Below are 27,064 nucleotides of genomic sequence, written 5' to 3'. Positions count from 1 at the left end.
AAAAAATAATAATGTTTCAAAGGTCAGGCCATAAAAAACAATATCTGCCCTCTTTCCATTGTCTAGTGCATTAGTTACTGTTAATGCCATGCAGAGCATTTTGATAGCAAGGGGCTGGGTTGGAAAAGCTGCATCCACTTGTGAGAACTTGAAAGCATGGGCTGGTTTATGACTTCAAATGAAGATCAAAACAGCCCAGTATCATTGTGAAAAGAACCATCATTTTGACGATCCACATTTGTGTCCACATGGAGTTATATTGTACATAGCTGTCCAGTGTTTGCACGTTGTTTGCCTGTATTTTCTTTGTCAGCCGGAGGTGAGAGGGTGGAGACCTGCCAAGTGTAAGGCCCTGGGCCAACGCCATGACAGCTGACAACTCGGGCAGGCCAAGTTTGGAGCGCCGCACTTCTAACAGCCAAGATCCCAGATCAAGTAAATCCTAATCAGAGAGTTAGTGTGCCTCTAATGTGAAAATTCATATTTCTACTATGAGCGTTTCATGTTCAAAAGAGAGCACATGTCATTTGGCATGCCTTCATAAAGCACTAGGGCTCCCATCAGTCACTGATTATTGCAATGAGGAATTAAAATCCCTAAACACAAAGGAACCAGCACCACATTGCTTTGGCTGTCAGCCTTAACTAGTGAAAGTGACCTCAACCTATACATGCTGAAGGAGGATAAATCATATTCAATTAGTCGGATAGACATATTCTATCAGACATGCATTCAATGTTGATTAATAAAGATACAGATGAGCATAGTGCCTTTTATCAAACCCCGACCGAGTACTTACATTCTCTGTATAAATCTGCTAATATACAGTCAACATTGTTGAATACCTGAGGTAACTGACATTGATTAGTACGCTGTATTTCTCTGCTTAGCTACAGCGGAGCTGCAGAGGGGCTGTCTAGTTTGTCAGAAGAAGACTGGCTGAGGGAGGCGGTGCTGAACTGTTAGTCTTCTCCCCCTTATGGCATGCTGTGTTTACGCCGATCCCTCAGGCCATTTGTTTGCAGCACTTCCTTGCCCCACAGCACCATGCATAATGCAGGGATGAAAATGTTAACAGTGGCAAATAAAATCGGCAAGGTGCCCCCACAAATCAGGGCAGTTTAGGAGCACATTTAATCATCCATGCATTGGGGACAACGCATAGCAATTAATTGTGGCATTTCAAAGAAGATCAGGACCCCATTTTTGCAGGGCCTTTCGAGCTTCTTATTCAGTTGGCCCATCAACGGCAGACCCATGGCAGAGGCCCCGGTGCATCTCTTTAAAACATCTCCACATTTCGGCCCAATTATGTTTATTATCTCTTTGCTCTCACGTAGATGAGATGAGAACTCATGTAGAGGGTTGCATAGAATTGCATCAACAAAGCCAAGCCAGCAAGATAAATAACAAAAAACAGGCATTGTTTGAAGAGGTTCTCCCATGTATACACACAAGAAGTAATCCAGCCTCGGTCTTGCATTTCTCCAGTATGCTCCAAGACAAACAAGTTACAGCACCATATGGCGGTGTCAGGAAAATAAATAATTTAGAGAAATTCATGTGCGGTGCGCAGATGAGCAACCGCAGAAATATCAACACAGGCATCCCCATACTTAACCCCTCTAATAAGAACCCTCAGCAAGAGGGCCACAAAGACACACACATATCACTCCTTAACTGGATTGAGAACTACTTTGGAATTTCAAAGACTGGGACTGGCAACTGTCTCTGGACGTAAGGACAGCATTTTGTGTAGATACAATCGGCAGTGCCTTTCAGCACTTCCTGAACACGAGGCAGCCTAATCTAATGAACCGGGGGGGCAGAATCTGCTCAGGCTTTTAGTCGAGTGCCAGCGTTCCTCCTCTCACATCTGACTGCAGTCAAAAATCCACTTGTTATTTTTATTTCCACTGTATTTTCCCTGAGGTGTCCTCTGCGTGGCTTGAGTCATCATTGTTCAAGTCTTTAGAGTTAGAAAAAAACACACACACGCACACACAAGCTGGTGGCAAGGTTATAGCCAGTCAGACAAGGGGGCACTCGTATTCTGCCAACCCCAGGGAAAACTCACAGAGGGCTCCGGAGAGGGGAACAGAGATGTGCCGTGTTGCTGACATAGCAGCCGTCACGTCACACTAACCAGTAAGAGTGATGTGCACGGACAGCACTGAGAATTGTGGAATACTGAAGAGGCTTCTAACCGAACAGAGCGGGGTTTCTGGATTACATGACTACCTTTTGTACACCTAAAAGAAGGGGATCAAGGAGCAAGAATACTTTTTAAATCTAACAAACCTAATTACTGATCAAGATGTCTAGAAAGCCACTCCATATCATCAGACCCCAGAACTAAAATGTTGCAGTACAATTAACATAAAATGTTATATTTAGGGTAATAGTTTATGCACCTTAAAAAATGTATGTCATATCCTTTCATTTGTGACCAGGACCAGTTGTGCAGAGTTCTTTCCTTGTGCCTGCTGTGTATCTCAGGCGCATTGAAGACATGAAGCAGCTTCCAACACATGTAAGGTAACAGGTGCCAGGCAGGTCTGCATACAATGTGTGAATTACACAGACGAGTGACAAAAGAGCAAATCATGAACACCCATGCTATGAAAAAGCCCAGGCATATGCACTGGGCTTTTTTGATATCCGTTCATCTCTCTGTCTATGAGAGTACGTATTAAAACAAGGTAACAGCACAGTCAGCAATTTTTTAAAAGAGATTGTTTTCATACATTTGTGTGTCTTGTAATTGTGCAAAGTGGTGAATTTTTCCCTCTTTCTTTTATGTCTTTGCGGCTGCTGGCCAACATAATTTACTCTCTTAAGAGTTAATAAAGAACATGGAGTTGAACTTGACCTTAATTGAAGTGCAATAAATTAAGAAACCACTCGAAGTCACAAAATGATAGGGTAGTCAGGAAAAAAAGTTGACTTCTGAATCTAAAAGCTGGAATGTGGCTGATGAAGGAATCTGCGTACTGCCGGTGTAAAACATAAATCCTCTGGAAGACGGTGGTGTTACTCTGAATGACCCTGATCTTGTGCTCAATTCCCAGCCCTGACCGACGGAAAGGTGCACCACAAACCACAAGACTGTGTCACATCTCACACTATATTTAGCTGGTTCAGTTTCTCTTTGGAGCTTGACTTTGTAATTAAAGAGATTTGAGACTAACGTTATCAGAGAAAAGTATTGATTGTTATACATCTAGAAGTAACACAGCAGACAGGATTGTTCTGACTCGCATCAAACCAACACCATCATTGTCACGGACAGTAATACAGCCAAGCAGAACTCTGGATGATACTGAAGGATGACAAGCTCTCAGTGATCGGTGTCACAGGGCATTACAGTGCTACAGATAGTCTGACAGGCAGAGACAGACGACATTCGCTTCTGCAAAACAATTGAGATTATTTAAATAGATATTAGAATATTCAGATTTTACATTCAACCTCTGAAAATGTGGTCTTTTAAATGTGTAAGAAACAAATACAATAGCTATAAGCTGACAATATTAACACTTATCTCAGACATACAGTATTTATATCAAATCTCTTGATGAACACACTTACCCGTGATATCACCAAATGTAAAACTGTAAATGGGTACGAGAAGCTTTAAAACTTTAAAATGCTGTCGTCATAATTTAATGCCTTTCAAGCACCATAGGTACAACAATATCTGACGCCTACACTGTCATGACTTGTGAGACTGCAGGCTTTTAACATGATGCTTCTCTCCTTAATGTGCACACATCAGGACAAAGCAAGCCAACAGAATACGCAAAACAAAACAAAAGATGGCCTGAGTTGCTCCACATCTATGATAAATCACTGCCACTTTTATAGCCTCTAATAAGTTGATGCAAAGCCATTTTTCTTCCTGCCCATCGTTCAAACATTTAAGGCATATTTACAAGGAACTTGTTAAAATATTTAATAATATTTAGTGGCAATTTCGGAGCAGCCTGTCATGGTGGAATTTATTGCCTTTAAGTGTTTAAAAAGGCGATGACATGAATAACAAACTGTCAAAATTTCCTAATTTGCATAGACAGGCCATAACTCCTGATACCTTGCATTAAAAAAAGAGGTTTTTAACAAAACGAGTCATAAAAGAAGCATTCAAAGTGAGTGATGGCAAAGACTCTTCCACAAAGTCGCACCGCAGAGACAGCTTCCCCCCACTACAGATGCTTCCGAGATCAAGTCAGCCAATAAAAGGACATATATCCTGCTGCTTTGACTTATTTATCCTGTGTGGATGAGCTCAAGATGGAACATCTCCTATAGGCAAGCTTAATTAATTGTGATAAAAGGGCTAATTCAGAGGCTGCACAAGAAAAGTGAGCCAAACAATAATATTCCCTGCAAATCATCTCTCCCGTCAAATATTTCCTCCATAACTTTCTAATTCAAAGTCCTTCGAACGTGAGGCTTTTGTTAAGGAACTTCATGGAGCCAGACAACCTCCCACGCATCTCTACCATACTGTTCACACTCATGACTCAAATCATCAGATGAATTTGCAGCTGGGCGATGTTAAACTGTCCTGTCCTCTGTTTGACTCGACAAGATGGTGGCCATGTTTGATGCAGCTTTTCCCACCAGACCCAATGGGTTCCAGGATGACACCGAGTGACCTGGTCCTGCCCTGGCCGTCCTAGTCAGAAAAGGACCCCAGTTGACACTGATTGGAAGGCTATGAGTAGTCTCTCCCCTGTGCCCTCTCAGTGCAACTCTAATTAATAGCCAATTCATCTTCTCTGATCTGAGCCAGCACATGGAGTAATATATCGTTAGTTTGGCAAGCGAGCTATTAAAGTGTAATAACCAAGTACCAGCACTCGATTTGGAAGAGTAGCACATACTTAACCATGAAGTGGAAACAATTAATTTATTGGAGAATCTCCTGTAACCAATCATTTACTAGCACTCACACTGTGATGCAAAAGCCATCTCCTGTTGTGTGTGGCACAAGTCAACGACATATTTTGGGCTCCACGCCTGAAACCTCTTGCTCTATGACCAGTTATGTAAGCCCCTTTTAAGCACCACTGTCACACTTTCTGCCCCCATAAAAGACCATTCAAATGGCCATCTGAAAGGTAGGAAGTTCATTACCAAAAGGACCCTGCTCATTGACAGGTTACCTTAAACATTTACTAAGTATTACTTCAAGGTGAAGTACATTTGACTCGTAATGGTCTAACACTTTGATGAGGGCTATACCTCTACCTTTGTAGAAAGAGCCATTATATGTATAGTTTTTGGAGAGTTGGAGTTTATGTTATGTTGTATTAATGCTTCAGCTCAATCACCAGCATCTTAAATATCGACATGAGTGTTAAATATCTCCAACACAATGGTGGGGATATCATTAATAATTCAAATTGAAAAATGTAAGGATAAGTAATTAAAATTAATTTGTGGTTTCTATTTACTTAGATAACTTACATTGTCAAATCAAACTTCTCCCATAGCTGCACTCCACAAAATGTGTTTCCTCTAACAATGGCTCTGAGTTTCAGCAGTTCTGAACAATTTAGCGTATAACCTTGCCCTGTTATTTAGTTGTTGGTTTATTTTTTGATGACTATAAATTGACTTCTTATGGACCCAGTAGAAGAAGTGAAATGGAGAGCCCTATTTGTTTGGAGCATGTGGCCAGGTTTACAAACTGCATAAGACGATTGAACATGGCAGGTTAGGGACCTTGGCAAAGTGTTCATATATACGGTAATGCTTTAAAACAAGGCCACTCCTGCATAAGGAAAGCCAGTACACTCCGCCGCTTGCAATAACAGATAATACACTGAGACATCTAATCATGGTTCAAAAGCATAGCCAAATCAACAGCACTGCTTGCTAACAAGGAAACTATCAAAAGTGAAAAATTATATATTCTACACACTGTGATTCACTCCACCAAATACAACTCATTTTATTTGTCTTATCTCAGACAATTAAGGTACACAGTTACTTCGAAAAACAACCCACTGTGTCTGCTTCCTCAATCATGCACCTTAGAACAATACAGCTTTCCTCAAACTTTAATGATTGCAGCAAAGAAATGAAAAAACATAAGACTCACTCTTGTGCTTTTGGCCTTGTCTGAAGCAAAACCTTTAAAACCCATTATTCTTTTTGCAGGAACTAATGACGTTTTTTGTCTCTTCAGCTTAACACACTAATTGACAGTTTTTTTGGAGGATAGCCCAGATGGAAAAATAAGTACCCCCTTAAAGACCCAACTCCCTTGCTCATTCCCCTAGCTTTAAGTCCCTTATTAATTAAACTTTCACCAAGTCAGGCATTTTTATTAAAAAGATAAAGTGTACTGTACCGTAAAACAGAACTAGCCTATTGTCTCTGAAGCTAACATTTTATTTCTATAAATAAAAGAGACTTTTAATGCCATAATTTGCAGCAGGGGGACTGGGAGCCCAGAATCCACACAGTACAGTAATTAGAAGGAGCTTTTCATCCCAACTACACTGAAATTGGTCAGCTTTAACCAATACTCTTTGCTCCGACTGAATAAATACACTAAGACTGTTCATTCACGCATCATGGCTTATTATTTACTGTATGGCAAACAGAGGCAGCAGCAGCATCATGCTCAGGAGAGACTGAAGTGTAAATAAGTGTTTTGTCAGAGCTGTGTGTCTAACCATACCTCTCAGACATCCAGCCACGCTGATGTGAAGACAGGAAATAAAGCTACAGTCAAATATTGACTGCAGCTTTATGATCAGTCATCCACTTGATCAATCAAATCCCTCTTGTGTCATTAAATTGCAACAATATTTGTCAATCAACATCATAAGACAGGGATTGCATTGGTCCAATTAGGATGCCTTCTCCCATGTGATGCTTTCATTTTAGGAAACAAATCTACTTTATGCTTATTATCAAAAAAGCTGCATGTTTATAAAAATGCCGACTTTGAGATAACGATATGGATTTTTGTAAATGTACCAAAGGAATACATGTTTACACAAATCCAATGCAGCAGAAGTATAATAGAAACAGAAGCTAAAATAAAGCAATGCTCAGACAGAATACACTGAATAGTCTTAGTTTGTATCGAAGTTCAATAGTTATTCGATACAAATGTAATTGCATAACTGAAACTATTTAAACATTAAAAAGGCAGTTTAAAGGGATTCATGACAATGTTCCAGCATTAATAAACACAACTTGATCAGAAAAACTTTCTTTAAGGGTAATCTTATTAAATCAGGAAATCAAAATAGATGTATTTACCATTTTTGCTGGCCTAAGGTGCTGATAAATGCTTGAATAATGAGCATCTAGTAGAGTGGGACAGAGACACTTTGGTGCTTCACAGTTCTCTAGATGCTTTTCAATCTAAAGTGAAAACAGAGAGACTGCCTTAGGGGATCATTGTGAAAGATCTCATGGGGCTATCTCTAGATGTGGATCTCTGTAGTAAAGGTGGAGGAGGTGAACATTACATCTACTCAAGAGCAACCTGTAGTGAGCGGGTCAAAGGCTGCGTCTCACTTCGGTTATTTTTCATTTCCTCGCTCCTCGGGCTCGGTATCAGCGGAAGTTGATTTGTCTGCGCCATCTTGAGTAGCGTCTCAGTGGCCTTATTTTTGCCAGAGGACCGAGGATCGAGGATCGAGGAGTGATAACGGAGGAGCGATAACCGAGGAACCACCAGACCATCCTCCGGTGAAATCCTCAGATACTCTCCCCGCCCCCTTACTGTGTATCGCTCACTGATTGGACGATGCAGCGCATGCACTGATCTGTTGCTTCTTGACATGAGAGCAGTTTAACAGCGGAGTGAAGAAAACACATGAAACTCACGGGACTCACTCCTCAGTTTATACTGTGTTTTGTTTCAATTAATGTATAATTTAGTTACAAATATGTGATATATCTGAACAACAAAGTGGTCAAAAATTATTTTATTAATTTATTGGAAACATTTTCATGATCGCTTTTTTCGTTTTACATTTTCATTTATTGTCATTTCCATTCAGTCAGTCATTAAGTGCTATTTAAAATGTTAATTTGCTACATATCCACACAAACAAACAAAGTGTGCAATCCAATGAATGTTAATCTAACTGGGTTTTGATAGATAACATATCTCTTTTTCTTCTCTCAATTCTATTGTGCACTCTTTTTTGAGAATTAGTTCTTATTTTATTTTATTTATTTGGGTCTACAACAGATGATACAAATGTTTATGTCAGTAAATATGTACTAACAGAGGCGGGGGTGTTTGTGAAAATAACGGGGACAGAGCTGGCTGCTGTCAGACGATCAGCTGTGCGGCGTCATCACAAACGGACGTCGCTTCACGTGACGCTCCGGAGGAAAGGACGTCCCATTGCTCTTAAAACTCATTTCCCTGCTTCTCGTGGTGTCCTTGCGTCTCTCCATGCTTCCCTGGTGGGAGGGACTAGTCGCAGGGAAACGACGCAAGTGAGGGACGCAAGGAATCCATTTAACCGAAGTGAAACGCACCCACAGACATTGTTATGTCGGTCTAATATGATGCTGCGGAGACGGAGGCAACACTTTAAACAGAGGACAGATGCAGCGTTAAGGTGCATTAAGTTGCCAGAAAAGTAATGTATCATCCAAGAAGGATCATTATGCCACTACCCCAGTTACTGCTGTACAGCCGGCAAATCACAGCCAATTAAGAACCCTTTAAACGTACAAGTCAAGCATTACTTGTTGTGCTGTCCATAATGGGGTTTTATGGATATGAAACAGTTGTGATGGCTGTATTGGTCTTGTAATTAATGTTCAACTTCAGAGGAAATGTGACCCGAGAAAAAGAGAGAGAGAGAGAGAGAGAGAGAGAGAGAGAGAGAGAGAGAGAGAGAGAGAGAGAGAGATGATAAAAAAAAGGCTTTAGAAGCTGCATGTTTGATCCAGTTCTATCATTTCATGAGAATCACACTTTCTACTTACTCTGGGAGATAAACAATTCAGGCCTGTTTTCCAAATGTTTGTGTCAGTTTTCTGCTTTCTGCTAACGAGATGTCACTAATATGCACTGGAATGCTGCGTGAATAAACAATTTGATGGGCGACGAAGAACTTAATGATGTATACCAAATGTGGGGGGACAGCTTGTAAGCGCAGAATTGTGTAGACAAACATAGCTGTTGACAACACTTTCCACACAGTTTGCCATTTCTGTCAGGCTGAAAATCTAAAATGAAAAACAAAACGTTTCCTAGGTACCATAACTGTTAACAAATCATGTCTTATTAGCATTTTCACTTAATTGGCTAAATTGTGACGACAGATAACGGAAAAAAAGGCCACTTAACAAGAGGGAAATCATAATTAAAAGAAAAACAGAATTTCCTGCATGCATAGATTTGGAGAAAACAAATCTGACTGAGTACCTGATTTCCTTTCTAATGAAAAAAATGAAAATAAAACTTAGCATTTTGTATATTTACTTAAATGCAGCTCCGTCTATGCGAGTTGTGTTGCATCGTTCCCCTTTACACATACAGTAGCAGCTTATTCAAGCCTAATTCGTGCCACTGTGTCTTCCTGTGAGCAGACCCCAGTCATCTTTAAACGGCTCCATTTAAAATGCAATTTGATTATCTGCCAAATTGCTACCAAGTCTCTCCCTCTGCAGCCTGGGGATGAGGGGTACAATTTTTAATTAGCATTTGTGCATAAAAGAGAGGTCTTTGTTGCATTTTGAACATGGCATCCCAGAATGACCAGCACTTTCAAAGAGTCATCACCCAAACGATTTCAAACTAATAGATCCAAAGGGAGGGAGCGGTCCTGGCACGGAGGACTGAGGGAATCACAGAGGTCTTCAGTGGGACTGAAGAAACCCACAGGATACAGCATGTTTAAATAATCCAAAACTTTTCTTTAATCATTGTTTAGAAAATTGGCTGGGACCTTCAGCAGGAGACAGCTGCTTTGCCCCATAGCCATTTAATGAGATTCACGGAGGGTTTCCCTTAAAATATTTACGCTGTCCCATGGCACCGCAATATTGTCCTAGAATGGGGAGACAAGAGCCAAGGAGGTGTGTTGAAGTTCTCCTAATCAATTTGCTAATTACTGAAGCGGCTATAGGAGAGGAGAGCGGAGTCCCTTCTGGCAAGCTGTATTCTAATAAACGCTGAAAAATTTATTTACTCCCTTAGCCAAGAGGAATTCTGAAGTGGGATTACAGCAAAGAGCTGATTAAGACAGAGCTGCGCTGTGGCTGAGGTCATAGTCAAAGGAGCAAGGAGAGGTCTCGAAACATAAAAGGATCTCACAGGAGCTGCACCTTTGCATCTGCTCAGGGAACGGAGATGGCAGACAGACTCTTACGGACTTGGCACAAAAAGACCTGACTGCTATAGCTACATATCAACAAAATATTAATGAGACTTCTGGTTCTTGCATATTAAAACAGCTGGGAGTGATGATTGCAGTATACACACTGCATAACTTATTTTGAAAAAAAAAAAATGCAGGTATGTATAAAAATACTAAGATAAGACAAGACTATCACTTTGATACTGAATATCATAGGAGCTATAGGGGGGAGTCCTACATGGAGCAGAGGCCAGGAGGCCCAGACACTATGCCAGACGTTATGGTTGTGTGTTTGAAGCCACCCTTGTTCCCTCTGGCACGTGCTGACCCTCCCTCCCAACCTCTGAGACTCAGGGCGACCCTGGACCTGTCATAGAAACAGCACACATCTTCTTCAGGGTTGGGGGCAAAATCTGGTCCACCTCTTCAATGCCACAATATATCTATAAGCCCACCTCCCTCTTCAAGGCCTGTAGCCAATAGCATGTTGCCTGGATCAAGACAGTTCAAAGGCCCATAAACTGAGAGCTCAAAGGGCATTACCATAAGCTAATCACAAGCCGCAGCGGCAGAAGTAAAGTGAAGTATGGAAAAAGTTAAATTCCTTTTATCTTCTAGTGACTGATAAGATTTGGCACTACCACAAATCTGGCAGAAAAGTTGCAGGTTTTAAAATATTATGAATCATCATTCAATAATTTACCTGTAAAATAATGGGTGGCAGACAAGGGAATTTCTGTTTTCATTTCTTATTAAACAACTCAATCTTAAAGTACCTTTACTAAGAGCGTGGGGTTATATGTTGACACATCAAAGAGTTTGTTTGTAAAAGTCCCGCCATATTAAACAACTTAATTCATCTTCCCATTGGCAATAATCCGACAGAGATTGAATTCAAAAGAAAATGTGTTTCAAACCAAGTTTAGAAGGACATTACATTTTTTTATTTGTTTTACTTTGGGCTATACTATTGGCAGAATTTGCAAACACTTTTAATCAGATAATAACAATGAAGCTTCCTTTGTGTTTTTGCCCTGATGCTAAACGCGATGACAGAAAAAAGGAAAGCAAACATGCATGAATTCGTTTTTACAGTGTACTTCCATGTCACTGTGTGTATTTCTCCAGTCAGCTTGTTCCACTAACCACCACAGTCGCTCCGGCAGTCCCTGCAGTGTAACTGAGCGCATGGATCTGCGCACAATCCCACCGAGAATTGAGGCAAAAACAAAAACACAAAGAAACCTGTTGCTGTGACATTTTCTTCCCTCTCACCTCAACGCATGCCAGTCACAATGGACCGGTGTGTGGGGGAACTGTGTTCAGATCACCATGGTGATAGCTCTCTGCCTCCCAAGGCTCCCTGGAGGGGGTTGGAGGGTTGGTGGGGGGGGGGGGGGGGGGGGGGGGGGGGGGGGGGGGGGGGGTTGGGGGTGGGGGAGGGGGCAGTAAGTGAGCAGGTTGCCAACCAAAATGCAGTCAGATTAGGAGAATGATGAAGAGGAAGTGTTCCTAAAAAAAAAAAACCTCTTCCATGTGTGACATAACAGCTTAGTCAAGAGTTAAGTCCACGACCAGTGCGGCTCTAAAGTCGACAGACAGTACAGAACAACTGACGCGCAGCAATCAAACGAGGCTGACATGTTTTACTCCTTAACCTTTAAAGGGGCAAAAAATAGAACCAAATCGTGCAGGTTCCTGAGCAAAGGTCTAAGAACATCTGTCTCTGGGTAAATCATCCTTACATGACAGAAAGGCACAGAGATGGCATTACACTGAACAAGACAAAAGGGCACCCCCACGTTACACCATCAGCTCCAATTGACTTTGCTTATTTGACTGTTGTCATCTTCCTATTAAGCCAACTTATTCCCAGGAGGGTCTCATAGAGTCATCATCACAAGCCAAATACATCAGCAATATATTACTAGAGACTACTGTAGGCCCCAAATCCAATTTCATTCCAACATGGAATCCAAAACTGCACATAATATCTGAAAAACTCAAATATCCTTGTCTTCCTGGTAACATGCCAAAGTGGCTTCAGGACAACTTTTACACAAGTGATCGTTTGTCAGCCCTGGAGACTGAAGATAAACATAGCATGTACTGTGTGCTAACATTATCTTACTGTCACAGTTTTCTATTGCACATACATTATTGTCCCCAAGTTGTATATTGTTTTGTGTGGGAGGAAATCTTCGGAAACATTTTGATCATGTGACACTGAAGCTGGTTAAACTAGATTTAAAAGCTACCATTATAAAAAAAAAAAAGGTAGCAGGGAAAAGGGAAACTCTGTCATACGATACAGGAGTGCGTGCTCTTAACTCTTTTCTCTGGGGCTTTTTTTCTGTTTGTCAGACAAAGATCTTAATCGAGAGCATTTAATATTGCAATTCAATGGAATGTTTTAAGTTTGGCACAGTGCACTGGAGTAAGAGCCAGAAAAAAAAGGTCTGTTTATTGAATCGCAAATCAAACTGTAAAACCATGAATTTGAATTTTAATCAAACCATGACATTCCCAAAGATTCCCACCCCTAATTAATATTACTAATAAAAGAGAAAAACATTCTTCGAGTCATACAGAGAAGTTAATTAAACTGGGAAAAGTATTTTCCATTTTTAAACCACCACATTTTAAACTGGTGGAAAGGCAGGACTTTTATAACATTAGTAGCAGTCTTATAATTAGTAACAATATTACAAAACTCTTAATTTAAAATGAATTACATATCAAACAGAAATGTTGTCTCCAAAATGAGATATACACAAACATTTATACATGACATTTTCCTGCAGAGGCCTTGGGGATGGGGGGTTCTATACTATGAATGTCTCTGTTTTTGTTATGTAACAAAAAAAGAACTATAAGTTCTGAGACTGCAATACGAACATTTAAACAAAAAAAAGCTTAAAATGGTCCCTGGTAAGACAATGTGACAGCAAAACCACTCACTGACCTAATCACTGGAATTCTCTGTGGATCAAGATGTATGCATCAGATATGTCTCACATATGATCAGGAATAATAAAATATTATGAACACAGGGGGACACAACACTTTAGTATATTAAAATAAATACTGCATTGGATTTCCATTAAAGCAACATGGTTAAACAACCACTACAAGTGGCTGGCAATTTGTCAAATGAGTTAATTGGTCACCAGTTCATCCAATTCATCCTAATGCTTGTTTTTGGACCACACCCAAAGAACAGTGAATTCGGCATGCACTGCAGCCAACAGTTACTTTGAGTACAAGACTGAATCCCTGTGGTGACAGGTGCCAAAGTCAAAACTTAATCAATTAATCAAGCTTTCTTATTCATTTCTTCTTCTGAATTATCAAAGCCCTCACTTGTGGCCAAAAGCGGCTGTTTTTAGTCTGAAGCAGAACTGTTTACTCACTAAATGCCAGGTGGTGCCGGCACTGAAAAGCTACAGGCTGGGGGAAAGGGCCTAACCTTTACACAGTGTCTGAATGTCCTCACTTTCTCCTTGAACATCTATCCTTAACTGTGCTCTTCTGGTCCCCTCCCTGTCCCAAAGTGGCCAGCTGGGAACGGTGCGCATGTTCTGACGTCCCTACTAACCTTGGCCAGTGTAAGGATTACCGTGCATTTACGCTCAACGTTCCTTCTTTCCTTAAGACTTATTAAGAATGATAATGAGCTCGGAAAGGGGGCAGCATGTCCCTTTCTCAGCTCTGTGAAAGCTGTTCTACGTCTTTCTCGCTGTTCACTTGCCTTATTCCTCTCTCTATTCCTCCTCTTCACCCTTTTCTGCAGTCTCCCTCTCTCTCCCCCAGTCCATGCCTCTCTCTGTTTCTACATCGTATTGAAAGGACCCAGGACAAATTACCAAAAAGGCAATTTTCATCTATGAACTGCAGGATTTAATCGATACTTATTTCATGCCTTCAAAATCAACCCTATATTACTGTTGTCTGTGTGATTTGTTTATTTTGCTCTGGAATATTCCTCCAGTCGAAGGGGGGAAATGCAAGGGATGCAATTCACCTTGAACCTCCACTATATTGGATTTCTCTACTGGCTGATCAAGCATGCAAAAAGGACATTTCCTTAGCAGTAAAATAAAAACAATAATGATGATTAAAAAAACATGTGTGCCATTTGTGCTGGTATAACAGTACGTGTTGAAGGCAGTATATTCCTACAAGGCAAAACACTATGGTCGTGGTACGGTGGATTTGTATACAAAATCATTACACTGAGGGCAATTGATAAAGCTTATGTGCTAGGAAACAAAAGTAATGGTTCCTGAAGCCTGTCAAATGCCGCCTGGGATTACTGACGCTTATTTGACATCAAAGACCTGAGGTCCACAGCCAAGGTCAAACAGAGAGGAATACACATGGGTTTAATTCTACACACCCCTTGACAGATGCAGATGGGTACTTATGAGACATGAGGCATTTCACTGACTGATAGGGCTGCAGGAAATAAGAATGTTGCAGGCATCGCACACTGATTAACCAATGACATTCTCAAATAGTCAAATGAACCAGGAGCATAGCACTACAGGCAACAATTCAAGGGCCATTTTAGAGACAGAGAAATTAAGAGAGAGACAGAGAGAATCAAAAAGCCTAGAGGACCAAATCCATACAACCCTGATCTAAACAAACAATTCAAAACGCAATGAAAACAACACAAAATGGACAATAAGCATCACTCATGTCTCAGCTCAGATTTACCGAGCACCACTGTCACCTATAGTCGTGACAAAAAAATTATGAAAGAAGGAGGGCAGAGGGAGAGCAAAATAGAGGTAGAGAAAGAAGGGCATTATGTTTGACAGATGGATATTGCACTGTCTCATCAATGCCGAAGAGAGATGAGAACCTGTACCACCGGTCTGACACTGAAGGCTGGCTGGTGTCCAGTTAGAGATGGACCTTCGGACAGCAGACACATGCCGTCACATTCCAGAGATACACTGAGGGAGCTCACAGGATGAAGAGCTGGAAACTGCTTCAACTGATCACTTAACTGCTCTCTTTGTGCAGACTGTATGAAAGTGCAGGTACAATATCCCTGCAATGCAATGAGTTGAACTATAGTACCCTGTAGTGTCACCTGCTGTTGGTTATTATTTCCGTGACCTCGTAGAAAAAGAGTAACCACTAAAGTAAATTTATCGTTAGTCTGGCTAATGCTTGCTATTCAGATCACACCAAATGCAAGCCGATTTCATGTCTAAACATGTGTTTTTAAGCTCGCCTGTTTAAGTGTCAAGTGTGTGCTTGCTTTGCATGCATGAATAGATCTGCAACAGTTAGGCTGCACAGCTGCTGCATTATGAGGGTATTATGGAAAATACCTCAAAAGCACACACTGTTCGCATAATGTACTTTTTACATTATATATTTAATCTTCAAATGATTCGTGAGAATGAATCAAAGCACAAAAAGGGAAATCAAAACAGTAAAAGAAAAACTTTCATGTTTACCTTGTGTTGTAGTGGCATTTTTAATATAGAAGATGGCTTTCCATGAATGATCTGTTTAACCAAAGACAGGAGGGAGAGAGAGAGGAGAGAGAGAGAGAGAGAGAGAGAGAGAGAGAGAGAGAGAGAGAGAGAGAGAGAGAGAGAGAGAGAGAGAGAGAGAGAGAGAGAGAGAGAGAGAGAGAGAGAAAAAAGGATAATTAATTACTTTTGTGAGCTATTGCACGGGAGAGACAATAAACCTGCCTGGTCGCCATGGATATGACATATTTGCTCTGAAAACAACACAATAATTAGCAAAGGAGAAAGATCCGGCGAGAATATGAGAACTCCGGGTTTAAAGTGCCAGTGATCTATTCCTGTACTCATCTTCATCCCTGAATATAATAACAAACACAGTGGCGAGCACACAACACACTCATTTATGAATTCACAGAAGAACTAACAGTGACCCTTTACAAAAGCATGTTAAATTAAATCTCACATCAAAGTGGTGCTTTGTAGAGATCACAACTAACCAAACACACAGGATACATGAAGTGTTTTTGAACAGATTGTTTGTTCTACAGTAGGTGGAAGTCCCAAGCCCTGCCTTACAGCCACTGGAGCAGGCACTGCAGAGAAATCTGATTTACCATAGCAAATAAGGCTGACTTGTGCCAGTCTGAGTGTGAGTCTGTGGTGTCAGGGGCGTATAACCTGCACAGCATTATGAGCAAATGATAAGGGTTTTTTCAAATGGTTTAATATTTTATAAAGGGATTTATTTATAATATGTATGCACAATAGCCTGTTCAACTCAACAACAACAAATAGGAAAACATATTTGATAAGCCGTGCATTTAGCAGGTTACACTTTCGGTTACCATCTGACTGTGCAGCCCCAAATTACAAAGTGCACATGCAAGATAAGGACAAATGTTTTCATTTACAATCTTTAACGACAGAACTTCCGCAATTCAGGCTTTTGAATATGTATTGCATTTATAGTAGTTCCTCTATTTACGGTAAATGATACTGTATGAAGGTTACTACCTGTTTAGAGACAACCAAAGGAGTTTCACTAAGTTTTTCTAGACAAAAACTGGCACTTTCGGCGCTTCTGTCGCCACCAAAACTCGCTCATTCGTGTCGCTTTTGGGGAAGTGTCAGCGGACAGTAATAACCTACTCTGTACGTTTGCTGAATAAATAATAAAATACCTCATGTCAGTATTGTTTTCACGCTGTCTATTTTATGTTTTATATTTCGGGAATGGGGGTATTTAGGCTCGCCTTGACTGAAAGTACGAACTTAGCCAAAGTTATTTGTATCAACTTTACAACAGGGCTCGCGTTTGTTCGCCCACATTTTTTATCCGGTCTTTGACGGCCGTGAATAGACCGTGGGTGAATTATCGAAGTTTTAGGAAAGGCTGGTCCTCTCACCGGCATTTTCCAAGGCACGGTGGGCTCAGTAACAGAGTAGTCGCTCCACACCGGCTCCTGCTGCTGCTGCGGCTGCTGCACCGAGGCTCACACCGTGTCTCCTCTCGTCAAGTCTCTACCCTTTGGTGTCCTTTCTTAACACTTTATAACTGCTTTTCAGAGCTCGTTTTCAGTGCCACGGCTGCGGCGAGGTACACTTTTTGATGTCGCTATTTTCAGAGAATGATGTTTGGAGATAAAAGGGCGCATGTACAGTAGTTGAGAGGAAAAGGAAACTCTTACCTGAGGTACTTCGCTGTCTTTCGCTGACTTCCAAATAAAGGGACGTGTTTGTTTACGGTGGGTAGCGTGAGAGCTTTCATTAATAAAGTTGCCTCATTTTTTTTCAGTTTTTCGGGTTTTATTGTAGCATTTTCTAATTTCTTACAGGGCGAGTCGCCCGGAAGATCTGCCCTGGAGACCGGCTCCGAGTGGGAAGAGGAGTCCTTAATTGAATTTCTCGGTAAGCAGGTGTCGCTTGGAAAACCTGGACTGGAGTAGAGTGGTGTTTTCCGTCTAATCTGACAGCTTGTCAAAATAATGAACTAAATATTACTAGCTTTTATTTCAAATGTGTTTTAAATTAATAAAGATAAGCAAGACATTTAAATATATCACCACTGTCTAAGAAAGTAGATATTTAGCCAGGGTTAGGGTACCTGAAATGGGTCCCTTTCAAATGACTTTAAAACACACATGTTGTCCAGGTTTGCCCACATGTTGTGGTGGTGACAGTTTTAGACACATGTCTGCCAGCAAGATAAATTATGCTAATTATTTAGAACTATGGAACAAACAAAGTCCCAGCTAGCTAAAGTGTTAGCTTACAAACTGCCGCAGCTAGCTTACCATACTTACACTTAGAAAATAACTCTTCTTTTTGACATTCTATTTGTAACTTCACGAGTGTTTGCTTGGGTTTTCTATGCCAACTCCGGAGAACAAAATGTAAATTTTCACTTTTAAATGTTCGACTTTTGCCACCAATAACTCCGTTGCTCCTCAGCTAATGCGCAGTTAAAGCTAAACACTGTCCACGTGTGTAGCCACGCCCCTTTACTAGCTAACGTCCACTGCAACTACCTGATCATCATCATCATCATCATCATAATCATCATCATTACATCAGTCTTTCAGCAAATCTGACCACTTGGGGGGGTTTATTTCCATGTTCTCAGCTAAACTAATATCTACAGTACTGTAATGGTAGAATCATAATGTAAAGAATGAAGAACAAATTGAGATTGTAACGCATTTTAACCGGTGTGATGGCATCATGGGAAATGTAATTGTTAAGAACTATTTATATTCTCTATATCTGATTTAGGCCAGTTTAAATATAATAGCAGGAGTTAGAGATTTGAACATGCTGGATTTTTTTATATGCTAGCTAAAAGCAAAATAAATATGCTAAAATTGAAAATAATTCAAATGTTGGGTTATGTTAAATTATTTTTTTAACTCAGATTTTTTGTTTTCTTTGAATCCATTAGGGGCAGCAGGAAGAGCTGTGAACTTTAACTTAAACATAAAACATGTTGTCCTCTAGAATTTCGCAAGGATTGCACTTCTGTGGTTTAAGTTCCGCATTTAATCGACCACTATTCAAAGAGTTTCCCAGAGTCCATTTAAAGTTTACCTTCCTATTGGCAGAACACTAATGTCACCTCCTCTCTTTGTTTTACTTCTCTCTCACCTTTCCTACCACCTACCATACATCAATAACTTACTGTAAAATATTCTGAGCATGAGACTCCTTGAAAGTATTCCAGGGAGCAAAGCCCATAGGAATAGCGGGGCTTTGATAATGTATTTTAAACTTGAACTTTCCTTATCTAAATTCTGCAGTCTTCTGAACTATTGACAAACAGATTATTGCCAATTAGCAGTTTTGTGATGTGTCCTGTTGTACATAATAAAGAATCGAGAGGATCGATGGCAGAGTCGACTAACAAGGTAGATAGTGCTTTAATCTCTACCTTCCTGGTATCGTTTAGGATTCAAGGATTGTGACCTGCTTGCTATCCCTCCAACGGGATGTTTCTTAATTGATATGCCAAATAAACTTCTGTGCAGCATTTAAACCCCCAATAAATGTCCAATTCACAGAATGTCAAGGTTAGGTTGAATAATTTCACACACAAAACTTAAGGGGAGTGAAGGTTTTAAATGGCATTTTGAATTTTCTTTATGAACAGATAGCCTTCAATACAGGCGTTTATACAAATCTCTTTTTATCTGTGGATGTATGTTGTTATAAATTGTGTTAACACCTTACAACGAATATCTACTACTAACACTCCTACCACTTTAAATATTTTAATTAAAACTAACTTAAAAATGTTCATGCTCAGTATATAGCTGAAGTTGTCAGTGGTCAACTTTAATAAATCACACCATATAAAGTATAAATCTGCATGTCCTGCATCTACGTGTATATATTGTATGCCCCTGGAATGTGTTATACTAGATTTCTTAAGCAAACCCCCCACGGTCACTGCAGAGGTCCAGGCATCCCATCCATCAGTGGGTTCCTCCTGATGTTGCAATACTGTGATACAGAATAATAAAGAAGTAAGAAAGACCAGAAAATCAATAGATTATTCCGCAGATCACTTGATTCAGTAATGATCCAGTCCATTTATCGCTCGCCGTTGATTCATAAGGCCTGCTCTCAAGGGCGTACCCACCCCACCTCTGCCCTGCTGACTCCTTTGCCATTGGTACTACTAATTATAAAACATTAAAAGCTAATCACATGGCAGGCCAAGGTTAGAAAAGACATGCCGTTTGGTTAAACTAAAGGGTTCATTTCATCCTTAGAGAATATATATAGCTTTGATTTTACTGGTAAAGTCAGATTTATACAGATGTTTATAATTATATGGGGTATTTTGTGTATAAAGGGTATAATATAAATGATCTTAATAAAACACAAAATGGTTATGAATATCAACACATGATACAGTTAATTGGATCTGTTCCTTAAAGAAACACTCCTTTTTGTTAAATCGATATTTTATCATACAAATATATAATTTGTATGGAAAACATATGGTCAAATCAGAAGATGAATATCAATTTCATCACAGGCAAGAGTAGAAGGTGAAAACTACTTAAAAGCTGTGTTATTTAAATAATATATCTTGTTATCACGCAAACTGTCCACCAAAACAATAAATTAAATTACACTATGAGGAAATGACTTCTGAGATGATGTGTGCTGTCATAGCCTCCAGCAGCTGTTGTTCAAGAAATAGCTTTGACAGGCAACTGCTCATAAACCCACAATATCTCAATTGTCTTTTCAACACTTTTAAAAAAGACATTCAACGTGTTGCTTAAGATTTTTTAGAGGGAATATTGTTTTCACTAAGGCAGCTGTTACCCAATAGTCCTGGTCTGAGCACGTGCACGTTACCAATCTCAGAGCTGGACATACAGTACTATGACATTATTTTGGTTGCATATTTCCAAACTGTCAGACGGTTATACTTCGAGAGCCCCCCTAAACTTGTAGAGCTGACTAGGTGTAGTAAATTAGGGCAAATGGAGCATTTCTTATAGCGCAACATTTCATTTTCTTCACTCCCATGGGATTCTACATCCTCTCATATTCTCCTACTGTAGGTGCCTGTTCTCCTCTATTATCTTTGCAAAAATGTATAAGATAGCTGTAGAAGCAGCTCTCAGAAAACAGTCATTTGAAATAAAACTATGCAATATAACCACAACCTACCAGACTAATATACACAAAAAACAGAAAAATAAAAAGATTACTAGGCCAGGAGAATTGTGTGTGCCAATACCCTCTCGACTACCTGTTTTATGTTCATCAAAACAAGCTCATGTTTCACACCAAAAGTAAATGATACTACTCTATATTCGTGTAGGCCACAAGAACACAAATATCATAGGTGGTGTTTTTTTTTTAAATATTGTGAACAACGACCATTTTTATGGCAAAACTGGCATTTTGACCAATAGGGAAGATACATGCCCGCCACAAGGTTTCACCGGCAGCAGCCTTTTATGAAGGTCGACTTATTTTCAGTCACATTGCATGAGGGGGCAAATGAACTGGCATTCACCTTAATTAAATAAAGACATGTACAAATGTCCTTTAGCAGGTGGCTGTCTTATGGAAGTTAGCGGTGGTGGCAGCTGCCTATGTATGGTAAACAGGGAGCATTTTTGAAAAGTGATGGTGGCTGGTGAGGGAGGAGGGGGTGAGGGGAAGATTGGACAGCTGTCACCAATACCCACCTCACTGTGCTGACTTAGGAGCCATCAAGCCTTTGTATATATCTTTCCAGCGCATTTCAACACTGTGGGCACCTACTGTAGTGTCTGAGGCCTGGCAGAGACACATTTGGTGTGACAGATGTACGCAGCACATGAGCAGCTGAAATGCCTTGGCCAGTGAAATTCCCTTTCTGACTAACTTTAGGGATAAGCATGATTTTCTCATGACCTTTAAGAAATTGGACATATGACGTTGTAAGGGAAATATTCTCTCCTCTTCATTTTTCACAAACTAAAAAAAACAAAGGTTATTTAAAGTTTATATGAACCTGATTGTTTTTCTTTCATCCCAGGACAATATGTTTTCTCCATCTAAGCTATTTACATGTTTAGGCAGTGGACAATGAGAGGTAGGGCTACTTCCTCAATCACTTCCAACAGGAAATTAAGGTGTGGGTTGTGCATGAAAACTGCAGTATCGCACCAATCGTAACTTTCTTCCTCGAGACAAACTGTTCGTTCTGGGGTAAAAAAATGTTGTTTTAATTCTTAATATTAATTGAAATGTACTTAATGTTAACAGTGTACAATTTTAGCAGGAACGTTTTTAAAAAATCATTACAGAGGCTGCGTTCTGTACTGAAAACAAATGCTATCTGCATCAGTGCTGGTCACCGCACCATATGGTGATGATAAGATGCCCAGGTAAAATCTAATTTTAATAAATTCCTAATCAGCTTGGAGGGCCACTGAAACAACATAGTTAATATAAATGTGTAGAGTCAGCAAGGTCTTTCACAGCTGTGGTCTTTAATAAGATTTGAGAGGCATACAACAACATCGCAGTCAATGTCATGTTGAGCTGCTCCCTCTGTCTGTAACTCCAACAGAGGGAAAAAAGAACAGACAAATAAGGGAGGCGAGGGGAGGAAAACATGGTCATCTGTTTCAAAAGAGCTGAAATCTGATCTCTGGGGGGAGAGGCATAGTCGGAGGAACGGTATAGTACATATCATCTCCCTCTGATCATTCATGCTTTCTAATTACAGAAGGTGAGGAGGGCCATAATTTTATCGTATTTGTTTTGCATCACTGCAAAAATAGAAAATGAGGGCTCGCCAAGCTACACCAATTTACTTCATTTCGACCTTGATTAAAAGAAAATTAATTGCCACATCTCTCATTATGTTGCAGGCAGTATTTGATGACGCGAATGGAAAAACTCAAAAATAAGATGCAAAGGCTCTGAGGGAGTGTTAGCTCGACCTGGATGTTCAGGAGACAGCACACATCTCTAATGATGAAAACAAACAGGCTCTCTACACAAAGCATCTCAGGAAAAAATGTCCAAGATGTTACAATACTGTAATTAAACATTCTGGATGAGGGACATTGTGAAGCATTGATATTTAGTTTCAGTATTTGTATTTGTTGAGGAAGATGGATTTATTAGAAAATGTCAACACCACGTGTATCATAGCTTTTATGTTTTACTGAAAACTATTAGAGACCTGGATTATGAAACAGAAAAACAAGTAATTTCTTGCAGTTGTTACAGAAATGTGCCCCTTGCAAATAATCACTAACCAAACATTTAAATCCTATTTACGTCCCTAAAGCCCCTGCGGCTCCTCCCCTCTCTAAGACACCATATGTCTCGGTGGATCAACTTCAGAAGTTTTCCGTAACCATGGTGTATGATTACATGAGAATTTCTCTCAGAGAAGGCCTCCAGGAGGAGTAAAATGCTAAATGCTATTTTTGAAATGAAATTCTCCTTCATGTGGCTGCACCTGTTTCCCTGGGAGAGTAAACAGAGCAGACGCCTGATAGAGTGGGCCTGCTCCTGACACACACCTAATTCTAAAATATTTATTAGCTTTTGACACTCTTTAAAGTCCCAGTCTGGGACAAAGGGTACCCTGTTCTTCTTGCACTTCTGTGTATACTTATTCCTCTCCCCTCTTCACTGTGCTGCTTCAGCTGCTTATCTATGACGACAGTGACAGAGACATTAAATGCAACTAGCTCCAGTACGCACTGGTGCTGACCTCACACAGGTCGACATGACACAGACATCTTCCCGCTGTTGGGCCCAATCAACAGGACTGAAATTAATGATTTGCTTTTGTTATGATTTGCTTGTGCATGTGCATTTTTTATACACAACTGAGTATTCGTAGGGGAGCAAGCGTCCTCACTTGTGCATGTGCGTGCGGGGAGGGATCATTATTTGGCATGCCTCGTCAAGCCATCATGAAGGCGATGGGGACATTTGAATAATTGATTGAAATAATGTAAAGTAATCCATCCAGCTTTCATTCTTGGCTCACCTGAACCTAATTCTAAGACTGCTCTCAGTTGACAGGGGACAGGGAGGGACATTTAAGGACATGGGAGTGACATGGAGAGGCACATTTTACCCACCATTACCCATCGTCTCTTATTTCTCCCCCCTTCATATCAGCAATGTTGTCGGAAATAAAATTATGTGTTATACCACCTTGAAATCCTAGGGGCCCACAATCACCAATAAGAAAACAAGTTATCTATAAAACATAGCACTTTGCTGCTACTTCATATTAGGTGTAAAGGGAATTCATTTCAAAATGATTTCCAGTAAGTTCACCTGTTAAGTAAACAGAGGCTAAAATGTTGGTAAACTGGTTTTAGACGAAACTGCTGTACTGTAGGTTATACAGCATGTCATAATTATTGTTACTGCCCAAAAATAATGAATGGGAATGTCTTAACTTTGTTTAAGTGTGGCGCGTTATAGACTTTAACACTACATGAGGAATGTAAACTTGGTATAGGAAAGAGTATAAGTGATAACCTTTAGGGGTTTGAAGAATGAAACACATCAGTCACGCATGTCTGAGCGTATTTGTTTAGACTGCATTGGAACAATCAGCTTAGACTGTGTCACTCTGTTTGTCTCACACTGTGATGAAGTTTTATGATTGACCATAATTATTCCCTGAGGATCTGATGGCTCCTTCTAAAAATTTGTTTTTAACATTTCGAGCCTTTAATAAAATCAAAGCATTAGGAATGTATGAAGGCACAGCTTTTGTGGTGTGTGTGTGTGTGTGTGTGTGTGTGTGTGTGTGTGTGTGTGTGTGTGTGTGTGTGTGTGTGTGTGTGTGTGTGTGTGTGTGTGTGTGTGTGTGTGTGTGTGTGTGTGTGTGTGTGTGTGTGTGTTTTTGATCATCTCTCTCCTGGTTACTGGAGTAACTCCAGGTGTCATTAACAGATGCATGCAGGCACACCTGTGCTCCACTTAACGCCTGGCAACAGTGCAAATTCTATTTATTCCTACTGTAGGTTACATATTGCTCAACTGCTGTAATTGTTTTATCATTTATCAAAGGGCCTTTTTGGGGAAATTACTGAACATCCTATGGTCTCTGTGTGCACATTAGCCCCAGGCTGCCAGTTATACTGTTATGCTCTGGATTGGTAATTCCTCCCCAAAGCAGCTCTATTTAACATTTGAACGATGTTTTAAAATGATCCCTTATTTTTCCTTCCCTGTTTACACCTTGAGCAACAGTGAGAGCTGTTTCAACAGTAAATAGGTGGTTGCTTAACTCCAAGGATACAGTAGGTGTTGAAAACTTCCCTGGCAGGCTCTGCAATCCCCCTCCTACTGCATTTGTTGAAACACCATAGGGACAAGCTGCGTTCTTTTCAGTGTGTCACGCTGAGTGCTGCTGGGTACACTATATCACCTGATATGGCGTTTATCCTTGAAGGCTTCATTGAATGCCTCAAACTCCCTTGGCAGGGACAGAACTTGACATGTCTGTCCTCACTACAGCTGCTTTTGTGTAGTCAAACTGGTCTCATTTAACATGTTGACATTATTTAAAAAGGGTGTCAAATATATAAACATATATCTTTTTAAATAACCTACTATCACATACAAAGGCGACGTTTCTGTCTCATAAGGCAGTTAAAGCAGTTTGTCGTCTCCTTCTTACTTACTCAACAGCGCCCACTGAAAGTGTTCAGTTTTAGGACACAGGGGTCACACCTGTTGTGGAACTTGATAGAAGGCTTATTTATAAACTTTCTGAGCTCTAAATTCCTCCTTCAGAGAAAACGCTGACCCATAAAGAGAGAGGGGGGGTCAGCTGAAATGCTTGTTTATGAACACAGCAGCAACAGGAAAATCCATATAACATTGAAATGAGGAAATTAACAAGCCATCTGATCTGGAGACTTGCAGAGTTTAGGTTCGAAGGACAAGAGCTTTGGACAATCACGCCAAATCGATATCATCTCCAAGCTGAAGCAAATCTGTATATATCATTTATAGTATCATTATCATAACATTATTGTGGTGAACAGACAATACACTTTTATTAATGTGCTTAAATTATATATCGTAAAAGTTCTGTATTTTGTCTTTTTGAAGCTCTAACACTGTGTGGGTCATCTGTGTTTTATTTGGCAGCGTTGCGCTCTTAACTGCTCCTGTCGTGAAAACACTCTTTAAATCACGTCACATTGTGTATTCAGGGCGACCTTCACTGAGTCTTCTTGGTTATTTGAAAACTAAACACCTCACAAGGACAGCCTCTGTGAAACACTCTGCTTTGCTCCCAAAAGAGGCAAAAGTCTTGATCGGGTCCAGGGGGGAGCATCTTAATATATTGCCTAAATTTAGGTACTGAGTTATGGCCCAGGAGATATCTGGGTGGGCTCATGTGACGTATGAAAAGTTCTGGAAATGCTGAGTGGATTTGAAGTATAAGAGGGAATACTATGGCTTTGGGGCAGAGCTCTAAAGCGACTGATTGAATGACAGGTGCAAGTGTCAGATGTAACCTTTTCAAATGTGAAAGTTGCGTTACTATTTTATCAAAATGTACTGGATACCTAGAGGCTATTAAAGTATATCAATCAGAATGTTAATATGTATTTTTGACCAAATATTTTAAAAATTAAAATAGACATTTCTCATTATATCTTTCCTGACAAGTTCACATTTATCAAAACAGATAAATACAAAATAAATGAAACATCAGACAAGGTCCCAATATAGTATAATTTGCAGAAATCTGCTTTAGGGTGCTTTAACAGGAGCGCACTAATAGAAGGATCATCATATTCTGCTGATCCCCTCTCTCCGTCACTCTCGCTGTGCCATGTAATGTAATGTTGTTCCTTTAACATTTAGAAGGGTTCAAGTCATTCTGCAGTGGTCAGGAAATTGTAAGGACCAGATTGCGCTCAAGTAAGCAGATACTCCACACTTTATTATAGACATCTGGGTATAATATTAGTCATCTCTGCCAATACCAGCCATCCTAACAGGCAAACCATGTGACAAGGCGCAATACCCGACAAATCGATGCCACAAAACAGATTGCATTGCAGAGATTCCCTTTGCTGACAGGCCACGGGATAGTTTTGGCTTTTAAAAAATAGCGACATCTTTTAAGGTGACCCCTAGAGTGCTTCTTATAAAATTACAAGAGACAGAAATCCATTTGCAACTGTGCTATAACAC

General features: G+C 40.1%; 1 protein-coding gene across 2 annotated transcripts in view; it reads right to left on the bottom strand.

Moving 5' to 3' along the window:
• The window catches only part of casz1 (castor zinc finger 1), a 167,718-nt gene extending 150,022 nt beyond the window's left edge, over positions 1–17,696 (bottom strand). Inside the window, exons 1-2 of one of the 2 annotated variants that reach the window (XM_034144708.1) lie at positions 17,542–17,696; positions 15,836–15,886 (exon numbers count right to left, since the gene is read on the bottom strand). The gene's annotated coding sequence lies outside the window, so the exon portion shown is untranslated. The remainder of the gene's footprint in view (positions 1–15,835; positions 15,887–17,541) is intronic. The other variant, XM_034144709.1, reaches the window with a different exon arrangement.
• Between the last annotated feature and the right edge of the window lie 9,368 nt (positions 17,697–27,064).

The sequence above is a fragment of the Trematomus bernacchii genome, unplaced genomic scaffold (assembly GCF_902827165.1).
Source record: "Trematomus bernacchii unplaced genomic scaffold, fTreBer1.1, whole genome shotgun sequence".
Taxonomy (NCBI): domain Eukaryota; kingdom Metazoa; phylum Chordata; class Actinopteri; order Perciformes; family Nototheniidae; genus Trematomus; species Trematomus bernacchii.
The sequence above is the reverse complement of the archived record's forward strand: the minus strand, read 5'-3'. Positions and strand labels throughout refer to the sequence as shown.